The following is a 15,786-nucleotide window of genomic DNA, read 5'->3' as shown; positions in this document are numbered from 1 at the left end:
TTCCTTTCAGTTTTCAGTTCAGTCACTCAGTAGTGTCCAAACTCTTTGCGACTCCATGAATTGCAATACACCAGGCCTCCCTGTCCATCACCAACTCCCGGACTTCACCCAGACTCAGGTCCATAGAACGGTGATGCCATCCAGCCATCTCGTCCTCTGTCGTCCCCTTCTCCTCCTGCCCCCAGTCCCTCCTAACATCAGAGTCTTTTCCAATGAGTCAACTCTTCACATGAGGTGGCCAAAGTACTGGAGTTTCAGCTTTAGCATCATTCCTTCCAAAGAAATCCTAGGGCTGATCTCCTTTAGAATGGACTGGTTGGATCTCCTTGCAGTCCAAGGGACTCTCAAGAGTCTTCTCCAACACCACAGTTCAAAAGCATCAATTCTTCGGTGCTCAGCTTTCTTCACAGTCCAACTCTCACATCTATACATGACCACTGGAAAAACCATAGCCTTGACTAGACAGACCTTTGTTGGCAAAGTAATGTCTCTGCTTTTGAATATGCTCTCTAGGTTGGTCATAACTTTCCTTCCAAGGAGTAAGCGTCTTTTAATTTCATGGCTGCAATCACCATCTGTAGTGATTTTGGAGCCCAGACAAATAAAGTCTGACACTGTTTCCACTGTTTCCCCATCTATTTCCCATGAAGTGAGGGGACCAGATGCCATGATCTTAGTTTTCTGAATGTTGAGCTTTAAGCCAACTTGTTCACTCTCCTCTTTCACTTTTATCAAGAGGCTTTTTAGTTCCTCTTCACTTTCTGCCATAAGGGTGGTGTCAGCTGCATATCTGAGGTTATTGATATTTCTCCTGCCAATCTTGATTCCAGCTTGTGCTTCTTCCAGCCCAGCGTTTCTCATGATGTACTCTGCATGTAAGTTAAATAAGCAGGGTGACAATATACAGCCTTGATGAACTCCGTTTCCTATTTGGAACCAATCTGTTGTTCCATGTCCAGTTCTAACTGTTGCTTCCTGACCTGCATACAGGTTTCTCAAGAGGCAGATCAGGTGGTCTGGTATTCCCATCTCTTTCAGAATTTTCCACAGTTTTCCTTTGACTGTGATCCACACAGTCAAAGGCTTTGGCATAGTCAATAAAGCAGAAATAGATGTTTTTCTGGAACTCTCTTCCTTTTTCCATGATCCAGCAGATGTTGGCAATTTGATCTCTGGTTCCTCTGCCTTTCCTAAAACCAGCTTGAACATATGGAAGTTCACGATTCATGTATTGTTGAAGCCTGGCTTGGAGAATTTTGAGCATTACTTTGTTAGCGTGTGAGATGAATGCAATTGTGTGGTAGTTTGAGCATTCTTTGGCATTGCCTTTCTTTGGGATTGGAATGAAAACTGACCTTTTCCAATACGGTGGCCACTGCTTAGTTTTCCAAATTTACTAGCATATTGAGTGCAGCACTTTCACAGCATCATCTTCCAGGACTTGATATAGTTCAACTGGAATTCCATCACCTCCACTAGCTTTGTTCATAGTTATGTTTTCTAAGGCCCAGTTGACTTCACATTCCAGGATGTCTGGCTCTAGGTCAGTGATCACATCATCGTGATTATCTGGGTCGTGAAGATCTTTTTTGTACAGTTCTTCTGTGTATTCTTGCCACCTATTCTTAATATCTTCTGCTTCTGTTAGGTCCATACCATTTCTGTCCTTTATCGAGCCCATCTTTGCATGAAATGTTCCCTTGGTATCTCTAATTTTCTTGAAGAGATCTCTAGTCTTTCCCATTCTGTTGTTTTCCTCTGTTTCTTTGGATTGATCGCTGAGGAAGGCTTTCTTATCTCTCCTTGCTATTCTTTGGAGCTCTGCATTCAGATGCTTATATGTTTTCTTTTCTCCTTTGCTTTTTGCTTCTCTTGTTTTCACAGCTATTTGTAAGCCCTCCCCAGACAGCCATTTTGGTTTTTTGCATTTCTTTTCCATGGGGATGGTCTTGATCCCTGTCTCCTTGTACAATGTCATGAACCTCCGTCCCTAGTTTATCAGGCACCCTGTCTATCAGATCTAGTCCCTTAAATCTATTTCTCACTTCTACTGTGTAAACATAAGGAATTTGATTTAGGTCATACCTGAATGGTCTAGTGGTTTTCCCTACTTTCTTCAATTTCAGTCTGAATTTGGCAATAAGCAGTTCATGATCTGAGCCACAGTCAGCTCCCAGTCTTGTTTTTGCTAACTGTATAGAGCTTCTCCATCTTTGGTTGCAAAGAATATAATTAATCTGATTCCGGTATTGACCATCTGGTGATGTCCATGTGTAGAGCCTTCTCTTGTGTTGTTGGAAGAGGGTGTTGGCTATGACCAGTGCATTCTCTTGACAAAACTCTATTAGCCTTTGCCCTGCTTCATTCCATATTCAAAGGCAAAATTTGCCTGTTACCCCAGATGTTTCTTGACTTCCTACTTTTGCATTCCAGTCCCCTATAATGAAAAGGACATCTTTTTTGGGTGTTAGTTCTAAAAGCTCTTGTAGGTCTTCACAGAACCATTCAACTTCAGCTTTTTCAGCATTACTGGTTGGGGCATAGACTTGGATTACTGTGATACTGAATGGTTTGCCTTGGAAATGAACAGAGATCATTTTGTCATTTTTGAGATTGTATCCAAGTACTGCATTTCAGACTCTTTTGTTGACCATGATGGCTACTCCATTTCTTCTAAGGGATTCCTGCCCACAGTAGTAGATATAATGGTCATCTGAGTTAAATTCACCCATTCCAGTCCAGTTTAGTTCTCTGATTCCTAGAATGTCTGGAACTCCAAGTGATGAGACTAGTTTCTTCTAGCCCTCAGTTACTTTAATGAATTCCCTTATTCCCTTTATTGAAACAAACAAACAGAAAAATGCAATTCTGTATTTAACCTCTGTTTCCTTCTTGTCCATCCTGTCTTATGGAGGCTGCATATTCCTCTTTATCCAACAAATTCATCTCTATCAAATTCTCATTACAGAGCTTCCAGAGTAATGGTTCTGAAAGAATGGTCCCCAAACCTGGAAATTGACTAGAAAAGCAAATTTCTTGGCTTTACTCTAGGTCTATTAAAACAGAAACTCTGGGAATAGGGTTCAGCAATGTGCTTTTGAATAAACCCTCCAGATGATTCTTAAGCACAATCCCAGTTGTTCACCACACTTAAAACATTTATTCTCACTCTCCATAGCTGAACAGGTCCCCTAAATCAAAGGCAAAATCAAAGTGCACAAATACTAATCTCCTCAGTTTCTCACTTCTATATCTAGAAGCTTACTATCAGTAGCATTCTTTCCCTATTTCCATTCTATTTCATAGGATATGGTGGTACCATCCATATACAATATTCTCTAGCCTCGTTTGGAGTCTTGGTCTACCCTGGTGGCTCAGTGGTGGAGAATCCGTCTGCTAATGCATAGGTTCAGTTTGGTTCAGTCACTCAGTCATGTTTGACTCTTTGTTGACCCCATGGACTGCAGCATGCCCAGCTTCCCTGTCCATCATCAACTCCTGGAGCTTGCTCAAACTCATGTCCATCGAGTTGGTGATGCCATCCAACCATCTCATCCTCTGTCATCCCCTTTTCCTCCTGCCTTCAATCTCTCCCAGCATCAGGGTCTTTTCAAATGAGTCAGTTCTTCATATCAGGTGGCCAAAGTATTGAAATTTCAGCTTTAGCATCAGTCCTTCTAGTGAATATTCAGGACTGATTTCCTTTAGGATTGACTGGTTGTTCTCCTTCCTGTCCAAGGGACTCTCAAGAGTCTTCTCCAACTCCAGAGTTCAAAGCATCAGTTCTTCATTGCTCAGTTTTCTTTATGGTCTAACTCATATCTATACATGACTATTGGGAAAACCATAGTTTTGACTATACAGACCTTTGTTGGCTAAGTAATGTCTCTGCTTTTTAATATGCTGTCTAGGTTGGTAAACGGAGAAGGCAATGGCACCCCACTCCAGTACTCTTGCCTGGAAAATCCCACGGACGGAGGAGCCTGGTAGGCTGAAGTCCATGGGGTTGCGAAGAGTCGGACACGACTGAGCGACTTCACTTTCACTTTTCACTTTCATGCATTGGAGAAGGAAATGGCAACCCACTCTAGTGTTCTTGTCTGGAGAATCCCATGGACGGGGGAGCCTGGTGGGCTGCTGTCTATGGTGTCACACAGAGTCGTACACGACTGAAGCGACTTAGCAGCAGCAGGTTGGTAATAACTTTTCTTCCAAGGAGCAAACATCTTTTAATTTCATGGCTGAAGTCACTATCTGCAGTGATTTTGGAGCCCAAGAAAATGAAATATGTCACTGTTTCCATTGTTTCTCCATCTATTTGCCTTGAAGTAATGGGACTGGATGCCATTATCTTTGTTTTTTTTTGAATGTTGAATTTTAAGCCAGCTTTTTCCACTCTCTTCTTTCACCTTCATCAAGAGGATCTTTAGTTCCTCTCACTTTCTGCCATAAGGGTGGTGTCATCTGCGTATCTGAGGTTATTGATATTTCTCCTGACAATCTTGATTACAGCTGTGATTCGTCCAGCCTGGCATTTCTCCATATAAGTTAAATAACCAAGGTGACAATATATAGCCTTGACATACTCCTTTCTCAATTTAGAACCAGTCTGTTGTTTCATGTCTGGTTCTAACTGTTGCTTCTTGACCTGCATACAGGTGTCTCAGGAGGCAAGTAAGGTGGTCTGGTAGTCTCATCTCTTGAAGAATTTTCCACAGAGTGTGTGATCCACACAGTCAAATGCTTTAGTGTAGTCAGTGAAGCAGAAGTAGATGTTTTTTCTGGAATTCTCTTGCTTTTTCTATAACCCAACAGATGTGGCAATTTGACCTCTGGTTCCTCTGCCTTTTCTAAATCCAGCTTGAAAAAAAAGGCAAAACAAAGGAACAAAGTCTCTGAAACCAGTTAAGGTTTTATCTCATTCTTTTCATTGGTTATCAAGTTTTTTAAAGTTACCCATATTTTCTGTAAACAGTTCCTCAGCTCTTTCTTTTCCAGTAAAAATAATGTATTACAATCACTTCCCTGAAACTGCTGTCTCCAAGGTCACCAAAACACTTCTAAACACCAAATCTATTTAACTGGAAGACAGCTAAGGAACTCTCTCTGGGTCTAATTTCTATCTCTCTGGACACTCCTACTTGTTTTTTCCCCAGATATTGTTGTTTTTACTTGTTCATTATATGCGTTTGTCCCACAGGGTTTCATCTTTCATCCTCTTCTCACAGTGAACACTTTCTCTGGGTGACCTCATTCCTGCCTATTTCCTTCACTGCATCCAAATCACTGTCTCCGGTGTAGATGCTCCTGAGTTCCAAATCTAAATGTCCTGCTGCCCATGGATTTCTCCATCAAAATTTCTGTTAGGCACTATAGACTCAACAGATCATAACCAGGATCATAGTCTTTCTCATAAAATCTGCTTCCTGTTTTATCTGCATGCATGTGAGCACTTAGTCATCTGGAAGTCATTCTTCTGCTCCTTATCCCCATAAAGTTGTTCTTATTTGACTTTCTTCACACTCCTTCATACATTCCTTCTCTTAGTTCATCTTATCCATAGTCATTGCAATATTTCCACCATTGTCTTTCTTGTCTGCTTTCTAACCTGCTTTTAACCTCGAGCTTTCTACTACTGTTATTTGGTTCCTATTCCAGTCAGATAAGTCAAAGGGAAAAGCTATGTTCAAGAAGCCAAGGTGGAGCAGAGTGGTGGTGTGTAAGGAATAGCTTCTTACCCCAAATTGCAATATATCATGCTAACTCATGAATATCAATATTATGTCCAGAGGGTAGAAGGTCTAAATCAATGTCATTAATGTAACGCAGAAATGAATGGTGAGACTCCGAGGATGGACCATAGAACCAAATGGGGCAAAGAATCCTGGAAATCTTTTGGAGAATTTTGAAGTGTGTGGTGGGTATAATGGATGAGTTGCAAGGTGGGGCACAGGTGCTTTGTTTATGTGGTTTTCCATAATAAGTAATATAGGTCACCTGGAAGCCTTTAGGGGCTTCTCTGGTAGCTCAGACAGTAAAAAATCTTCCTGCAATGCAGGAGACCCAGGTTTGATCCCCAGGTCAGGAAGATCCCCTGGAGAAGGGAATGGCTATGCTTTAAATGACTATATGGAACAGAAAGTGCTAGAAATATATTCTAGAAGGAAAACCACATCATATTAATTTCCTGCTTAAACTACCATATCAGTTCAGTCACTCAGTTGTGTCCGACTCTTTGCGACCCCTATACCACATGATAAAGTCAAAAATTCTTGCCATGATTCACCAGACTCATTGTGATTTGATCCTTGGTTAACTGCACAGCCTTCTTTCCATCCCTCCTAACACATGTGCCTCAGACACAGCCAGTTACTTAGAAGCTCCTGAAAGTAGCAAGCCATTTGGTATCGTAATGTAGGGTGCTTTTCAGGTATGCCCATTTCCTGACCTGCCAGTCTGCTATTCTCTGGATTATTCTTTGAGACTCATCTTAAACAATTCCTCTTCCTTGACGCGCTATGTGTTTTTGAGCAGATCTATGACATAATAAAAGGAGGGCATAGCAACCCATTCCAGTATTCTTGCCTGGAGAATCCCATGGAGAGACGAGCTTGGTGGGCTATAGTCCATGGGATCACAGAGTTGGACATGACTGAAGTAACTTAGCACGTGACATCAGTTCAGTTCGGTCGCTCAGTCATGTCTGACTCTTTGTGACCCCATGAATCGCAGCACGCCAGGCCTCCCTGTCCATCACCAACTCCCGGAGTTCACTTAGACTCACGTCCATCGAGTCGGTGATGCCATCCAGCCATCTCATCCTCTGTTGTCCCCTTCTCCTCCTGCTCTCAATCCCTCCCAGCATCAGAGTCTTTTCCAATGAGTCAACTCTTCACATGAGGTGGCCAAAGTACTGGAGTTTCAGCTTTAGCATCATTCCTTCCAAAGAACACCCAGGGCTGATCTCCTTTAGAATGGATTGGTTGGATCTCCTTGCAGTCCAAGGGACTCTCAAGAGTCTTCTCCAACACCACAGTTCAGTAATGTCTCTGCTTTTCAATATGCTATCTAGGTTGGTCATAATTTTCCTTCCAAGGAGGAAGCGTCTTTTAATTTCATGGCTGCAGTCGCCATCTACAGTGATTTTGGAGCCTAAAAAAATAAAGTCTGCCACTGTTTCCACTGTTTCCCCATCTATTTCCCATGAAATGATGGGACTAGATGCCATAATCTTAGTTTTCTGAATGTTGAGCTTTAAGCCAACTTTTTCACTCTCCTCTTTCACTTTCATCAAGAAGCTCTTTAGTTCCTCTTCACTTTCTGCCGTAAGGGTGGTGTCATCTACATATCTGAGGTTATTGATATGCGTATCTCCTCACCGCTGCCCTCGGGGAGTAGTTCCTCTTGGCCCCCCTGTGCCCTTGCAGCACATGACATAATAAAAGATGTATTTTAGAAACAGAACTCCATGGCTACAAGAAAAAAAAGAAAGGCAGAGACACTAGTTCTACCTGCAATGATCATAGAATAAAGTAATGGCTGTGTAGGGGTAGAGACATGACTGTAACAAACAAACCAAAACAAATGTCATAGGCTTTTTATGATTGTGATATATTAGAGTAACTTTAAATAGCATCTATTGGGTATTTTAGCTGTTGTTCATTAGCTCAGTCCGACTCTTAGCAACCCCAAGGACTGCAGCCTGCCAGGGTTCCTTGTCCTTCACTATATCCCAGAGTTTGCTCAAACTCATGGTCATTGAGTTAAAGATGCCATCCAACCATCTCGTCCTCTGTCACCCCTTCTTTTCCTGCCCGTCAACCTTTCCCAGCATTAGGGTCTTTTCAAATAGTCAGCTCTTCCCATCAAGTGACCAAAGTATTGGAGCTTCAACTTCATCATCAGTCCTTCCTATGAATATTCAGGGTTGATTTCCTTTAGGATTGATTGGTTTGATTTCCTTGCAGTCCAAGGGACTCTCAAAAGCTTCTCCAGCACCATGGTTTGAAAACATCAGTTCTTCAGTGTTCAGCCTTTTTATTCTCATATCTGTACATGACCACTGGAAAAACCATAGCTTTGACTACAGGGACCTTTGTCAACAAAGTGATGTCTCTGCTTTTTAATATGATGTCTAGGTTTGTAATAGCTTTATTCCATGAAGCAAGCATCTTTTAATTTCATGGCTGCTCTGTTTTTGGAGCCCAAGAAAAGAAGACCTGTCACTGTTTCCATTTTTCCCCCATTTATTTGCCATGAAGTTATGGGACCAGATGCCACAATCTTAGTTTTTGAGTATTGAGTTTTAAGCCAGTTTACTCACTCTCTTCTTTCACCTTCCTCAAGAGGCACTTTAGGTCCTCTTTGCTTACTGCCATAAGGGTGGCGTCATCTGTATATCTGAAATTATTGATGTTTCTCCTGGCAATCTTGATTCCAGCTTGTGATTCATCCAGCCTGGCATTTTGCATGATATACTGTGCATATAAGTTAGATAAGCAGGATAACAGTATACAGCCTTGACATACTCCTTTCCCAATTTGGAACCAGTCTGTTGTTTCATGTCCAGTTCTAACTATTTCTTCTTGACCTACATACAGGTTTCTCAGAAGGCAGGTCAGGTGGTCTGGTATTCCCATCTCTTTCAGAATTTTCCACAGTTTTTTGTCATCCATATAGTCAAAGATTTTAGCATAGTCAATAACACAAAAGTAGATATTTTTCTGGAATTCCCTTGCTTTTTCTATGATCCAAGGGATATTGGCAATTTGATCTCTGGTTCCTCTGCCTTTTCTAAATCCAGCTTGTACATCTGAAAGTTCTCAGTTCATGTACTGCTGAAGCCTACCTTGAAGGATTTTGAGCATACTCTTGCTAGCATATGAAACGAAAGCAATTGTATGTTGAACATTCTTTGGTATTGCTCTTCTTTGGGATTGGAATGAAAACTGACATTTTTCCAGTCCTGTGGCCACAGCTGAATTTTCCAAATTTGCTGGCATATTGAGTGGAACACTTTAAAATATCACCTTTAAGGATTTTGAGTAGCTTAGCTGGAATTCCATCACCTCCACTAGCTTTGTTGGTAATAATGCTTCCTAACACCTACTTGAACTTCCCTGGTGGCTCAGATGGTAAAGCATTTGCCTACAATGCGGGAGACCTGGGTTCGATCCCTGGGTCAGGAAGATCCTCTGAAGAAGGAAATGGCAACCCACTCCAATACTCTTGGCTAGAAAATCCCATGGATGGAGGAGCGTGGTAGATTACAGTCCATGGGGTTGCAAAGAGTTGGACATGACTGAGAGACTTCACTTCAAGACCTACTTGACTTCACACTCCAGAATGTCTGGCTCTAAATGAGTGATCACACCATCATGGGTATCCAGGTCATTAAACCTTTTTTTGTACAGTTCTGTGTATTCTTGCCACCTCCTCCTAATCTCCTCTGCTTCTGTTAGTTTCTTAACATTTCTGTCCTTCATTGAAGACTTTCTTATTTCTCCTTGCTATTCTTTGGAACTCTGTATTCATTTGGGTATATCTTTCCCTTTCTCCTTTGCCTCTTGCTTCTCTCCTTTTCTCAGCTATTTGTAAGGCCTCCTCAGACAACTTTTACCTTCCGGCATTTCTTTTCTTGGAGTGGTCTTGATCACTACCTCCTGTACAATATTACAAACCTGTGTCCATAGCTCTTCAGGCACTGTCTATCAAACCTAATCCCTTCAATCTATTTGTCATTTTCACTTTATAATCATAAGGATTTGGTTTAGGTCATACCTATATGGCCTACTAATTTTTCCTACTTTCTTCAACTTAAACCTGAATTTGGCAATAAGGAGTTCATGATCTGAGCCACAGTCAGCTCCCGGTCCTGTTTTTGCTGATTGTATAGAGTTTCTCCATCTTTGGCTGCAAAGAATATAATCAGTCTGATTTTGGATTGACCATTTGGTAATGCCGATATGTAGAGTCGTGTCTTGTGTTATTGGAAGAGGTTATCCCCCACCCAGTAACTAAATAAGATAGTCTTTTTAAGATCTACAGTTTATTTTAGGTACTCTTGATTTTAGAGATCCCCACCTCACATAATGCCAAATGAATTGCTCCCCATCGGACATTAAATATATTAATTACAAAAAGACTGAATCATGTTCATTATTGAAAAATGTTATGTTTTGTTAATATTGACAAAAAGCTGTTTGTTACATTTTTCTGGGCAAAATGTAATAAGAAATATGCATAGGTCCAAATCACCATGGCAGAAAAAAAATGTCTTGTATTGAGATTTTGGGCCTCCCTGAGGGCTCAGCAGGTGAAGAATCTACCTATAATGGAGGAGACACAAGAGACACTATTTCTGTGCTAGCAAGGAATAGAGAACTGATTAAAAGGTCATTGACTTCCAGGATTCAGAATGATGTTTTTCAAAAAATAATAAGTCTTTATCAACACTAAATGGTAGTTTTCATCTTCCACATTTCTCCTTCTTCTCATATTCAGCCTTTTCAGTGATAATATTATAAGCCAATACAATCTTCCAGAAAAAATAATAATTTTTTGAGCTAGAAGGAATTATTAACAATTTTTTTTTTTTTTTCCCACTGCTAGTTCTCTCCAAATACTCTTCTGGGGCTGGACCTACAGTACTTAATGTGAAACAGGTCTTGAGGCCATGCTTGGTCCTTTCATCCCTGATTGAGTGGAATACTTCAAGTATTTAACTAGGCTCCAATATCCTGAGGGAGTATTCAGCATCAAATCATAGAAAAGCATGACTCATGAAGCAATTGTGTAAAATGATGAAAATTCTTTTACTGTTCTCCTTTAATCTCTCTTGTCTGTGTTGATTAGGTCTCCAACCACCAAAGCTGTAAGGCCAAGGAAGATTTACCTCGTATTGTGAGAAAAAGAAAATAAACCTGACAGTTTTCATCTCTTCTCTAAGAAACTGAAGTCTATCTACAAGAAAACCAAGGCTTCCTTTATTTTTAGGTAAGAGAAAACATTGCATTTCTTGTGGGAAATTCTTAGAGCCACTCGCACATTGTCAGCCACTTTTTGAAGTCACAAACAAGATCAAACAACATCCTGCAAAGCCCTGAGTATATAGTGAAAGAAAAACTCCTTGTGTCTCTCTCAGGGAGATACCCAGGCAGAAGGAGAAACCTGGCCTACCTATTTTACTTCTATAAATATCTAGATAAAGGGAGTCATTTATCCTTTATGTTTTAGTCTTTATGCTTTATGTTTCAGTCTTTTGGTGCTATTGGAAATGAAGTATTTCTTTTTCAGTAAATTTTCCATTTAATGGGAACTTATTTCTTTAAGCACCACACTTTATTTTTATCACTATTAATTAAAAGATCTCTTTAAAAATATATGCTGTTTTGCCGTGTTAAATAATATACTGGATAGCATTTAATATTCACTTGGTAACCTTAGGTTATCATTATGATGTCAGTTACTAAATTTCATTTTCCTGAGAGGATTCTGAAATATATAAAATGCTACTTGTCACCACATTAATCTGCCTTAGGTAGTACTAAATCCTGTAGCTTTGCTGTGTGGACTTTATCACTCTTACTGTTTTGTCTTCAAGAAATATTTTGTTCTTGGGGAAATTAAAAGAGACATAAATGACTAGACAGATATATCATGTTCATGATTCAAAAGATACAATATTTTAAAGATATCAGTTACTCAAAAATCTATATGTAGATTCAATGTAATCACAATCAAAATCTTATCAAGTTTTTTTTTTATTGAAACTGAAAGCTGATTCTGAAATTTCCATGTAAATGCAAGAGACCCAGAATAACCAAGACAATTTTTTAAATGAAGAACAAAGTTACAGTACTCAGATTTTAAGAATTATATAGCTATAAAACTATAACCATAAAGCTACAGTAATGAAGTCAGATGGTTAATAGGGTTAACTGATTTTCAATAAAAGATATTAACCCATTCAATAAGGAAAGTATAAACTTTTTAACGAGCAGTCCTAGAGCAATTGGTTATCCTTATGCAAAAGTAATATTGGGCTTTCCTGGGAGTTCAGCTGGTAAAGAATCTGCCTGCAATGCAGGAGACTTGGGTTCAATCCCTGGGTTGGAAAGATCCCCTGGAGAAGAAAAAGGCTACCCACGCCAGTATTCTGGCCTGGAGAATTCCATGGACTATATAGTCCATGGGCTCACAAAGTGTTAGACACTACTGAGCAACTCTTACTTTCCTGCAAAAGTAACCTTGACCCTTAACTCACACAATACATAATACTTAATTTGGAATGGATCATAAATCTAAAGAGAAGATATCAAACTATAAAAGTCTAAGAAACAAAACATAAGCAAAAAGTCTACAAGACACCAGATTTGGCAGTAAGCTCTTAGGTTTTCTGTGACCAGATAGGCTAGAGTTCACAGGGTTGCACAGAGTCAGATATGACTGAAGCAACTTAGCATGCGTGCATGACCACAGATGGACAGCAGAAGGGAATTTTAAGGATGATGAACCTAGTCTGTATGGTACTGCAGTGGCAGATAAAGGTACTCTGTGCTTTTGATAAAACCTCTAGTAGTGTGCATCACAAAGAGTAAACTTCATTTTATGCAAATTTTTGAAAAATCAAGTAGGATGTTGAAGAGATCCTGGAATAGAACACAGACTGTGTTAAACAAATACAGATACATGACATAATCTTCCTGAAAAGGATGAGGGAGAAAGGAACCATCACAGACTAAGAAAGACTAAAGGAAAAATGACAATAAAACGTAATATGGCATCCAAGATGGGCTCCTTGAACAGCAAAAGACATTAACAAGAAAACTGATAAAATCCAAATAGAGTATGGAATTTAGTTAATAGTGATACAAATACTAGTTTATTAGTTTTGGTAAATATGCCATAGTAATTTAAGTTAGTTGTGTTAGGGGAAATTGAAACTGGGTGAGGGATATATGGGAATTCTTTTGCAACTTTTCTGTAAATCTAAAATTATTTCTAGATAACATGTTTAAATGAATTAATAAATACCTAAGAACCTATAATATGCAGTTTATGTATACTAATTTTATATAAACCTAATTTATGTATCTTGATATAAATGATGGAATAAATAAATAACTGAGGAAGAATGAACAAATCTTCCTTACAGAAGAATTGCAAATAATAAATGCAGAAATAGCAGATTCATGTTGATATATGGCAAAACCAATACAATATTGTAAAGTTAAAAAATAAAATAAAATTTTAAAAAATAAAAAAAATTAAGTTATGTGTTATAAAATAAATAAATAAATAAATGCAGAAATAATGAGAGAAATACAAAATCACCATTACAACACCAGAGCAATTATTGGTGCAGGCGGAGTCTATTGATGGGTACTAAAATTAGCGGGTAAAACTTTAAGGAGAAAGAGAATACTTGCAGTTTCAAAGTAACTGCCCCAAATATGAATTGCCATGGTGGTTTTAACATATGGCCACAAATTTTTTGATACCCTTTTCTCCAGGAAGTGGAGGTTTGAGTATGGGTTGAACTTAGTGACAAGCTTCAAATGAATAGAATATGAGCTGAGAAAAATAATCACTTTACAATGACGAAACCTGGAAGATACCACCCTACCAAGTGGTCAAGTTAACATCACCAGTAAAAAGTCTCCTTGATATCGTGTATTGCTGATAATACAATGAAAATGTCACTTCACCTTGTTCTATTCTTCATCTTCTAAATGCATAACCTCATAAGAAAAAAAAAATTATAGTCATGAGAAAGCCTCAGAAAAACTCCAACAGAGGGACATTCTACAAAATACCTGAGGCATACTCTACCAGTGTCAGTCATGAGAAACGAGGAAAGTCTGAAAAACTGTTATAGACTAATGACTAAATGAATTGGATCTAAAAATGGGAACAAGTTAAAAAAAAAAAAACAACTGGAGAAATCTGAATAAAGTCTCTAGTTAACAGTCTTGAATCAATGCTAATTTCTGGTTTCAATAAATGTAATATGCTTATGTAATATGACATTAAGGGAAGCTGAATGAAGGGTATATGAGAATTCTCTGTGCTATCTTTGTAACTGGAAAATAATAAATCTGAAATTATTTTGAAATCAAAAGTTAAGAAAAATCACAAAGTATTTTAAAGTTATTGCTTCCATTGCAATAATTTTAAGATACTTTGTGATTTTTTTTAACTTTAGATTTCAAAATTATTTTAGACTTATTATTTACAGTTGTACAGCATTGTAAAGCAGTTTTTCTCCAATTAAAAAATAGAAATAAAATAGTTATTGCTTCCAAATATTATTGCATATTTGAATAAAATATGTTAGAATTAGCTTAGTAAAATAGTGGTTAAGAATGAGAGCTTTAATTTTAACCAAATAAAACTCAGTTCTGCCTTTTATTAGCTCTGTAATTTGGGCAAGTTGCATAATTCTTCCAAGTCTCAGTTTCTTATCTGTAAAATGGGAATGATATTAGATAACTTCTAGGTTTTATAAGAATTAAAGAAGATAATGCATAGAATCTAGCACATAAGAATTGCATAATATATTTATTATTGTTATTAAAAAATACTACTACCGTTGCTTATGTCTAAATAACCAAATATAAATGAAGACTATCCTCTGTGCTGAGATTATTCACTTTAACCTACAAATAGGGAGAGAATACATTGTGAAGGTTTCGCAGATACTGGCAAAGAGGCCCTCAGCATGGCTGCTTTTAGCTGAGCAGACAGCTGGCTTTTATGGGAGGCAGGGGGCTGCCAGGAAAGGGTTGGTGGATCATGGCTCAGATGGTAAAATTCTTAGCCAAATATGAAGAGCAAGAAAGTCCCAGGAAGATATTGTGCTGGTCTTTTTTTTTTTTAATGTATTTTATTTACTTATTTTTGGCTGCACTGGGTCTTTGTTGCTGGGCACGGGTTTTCTCTAGTTGCAGTGGGTGGGGGGTTTCTACTTGCAGTGCACATGCTTCTCTTGTTGCAGAGCACAGTCTCTAATAATAATACGGTTGTCTGTAGTTGCAGCACACAGGCTTAGCTGTTCACAGCATGTGAAATCTTCCCAGGCCAGGGATCAAACCCACGTCCCCTGCATTGGCAGGCAGGTTCTTATCCACTGGACCACCAAAGAAGTCCTGTGGTCATCTTCAGTCAGTCAGTCAGTTCAGTTGCCCAGTGGTGTCCCACTCTTTGCAACCCCAAGGACTGCAGCATGCCAGGCTTCCCTGTCCCTCACCACCTCCTGGAGTTTACCCAAACTCATGTCCATTGAGTTGGTGATACCATCCAACCATCTCATCCTCTGTTGTTCCCTTCTCCTCCTACCTTCAATCTTTCTCAGCATCAGGTTCTTTTCAATTGAGTCAGCTCTTTGCATCAGGTGGCCAAAGTATTGGAGTTTCAGCTTCAACATCAGTCCTTCCAATGAACACTCAGGACTGATCTCCTTTAGGATGAACAGGTTGGATCTCCTTGCAGTCCAAGGGACTCTCAAGAGTCTTCTCCAACACCGCAGGTCAGAAAAATCAATTTTTCAGTGCTCAGCTTTCTTTATAGTCCAACTCTCACATCTATACATGACTACTGAAAAACCTTGGCCTTGACTAGATGGACTTTTGTTGGCAAAGTAATGTCTCTGCTTTTTAATATGCTGTCTAGGTTGCTCATAACTTTCCTGCCAAAGAGTAAGCATCTTTTAATTTCATGGCTGCAGTCACCATCTTCAGTGATTTTGGAGCCCCCAAAAATAAAGTCTGACACTGTTTCCACTGT

The 15,786-nt window shown here is 39.1% G+C and overlaps 1 long non-coding RNA gene across 2 annotated transcripts in view; it reads left to right on the top strand.

The window, feature by feature from the left end:
- Positions 1-15,786, top strand: part of LOC147356685 (uncharacterized) — a 437,761-nt gene that overhangs the window by 181,666 nt on the left and 240,309 nt on the right. For both annotated transcript variants that reach the window (XR_015143451.1, XR_015143452.1), the window contains exon 2: positions 10,855-10,995. This is a non-coding gene — a long non-coding RNA (uncharacterized LOC147356685). The remainder of the gene's footprint in view (positions 1-10,854; positions 10,996-15,786) is intronic.

The sequence above is a fragment of the Bos grunniens genome, chromosome 16, assembly GCF_055505025.1.
Source record: "Bos grunniens cultivar Pamir isolate PY7600 chromosome 16, Bosgru_T2T1.0, whole genome shotgun sequence".
Taxonomy (NCBI): Eukaryota; Metazoa; Chordata; class Mammalia; order Artiodactyla; family Bovidae; genus Bos; species Bos grunniens.
This window is presented reverse-complemented; position numbering and strand designations above follow the sequence as displayed.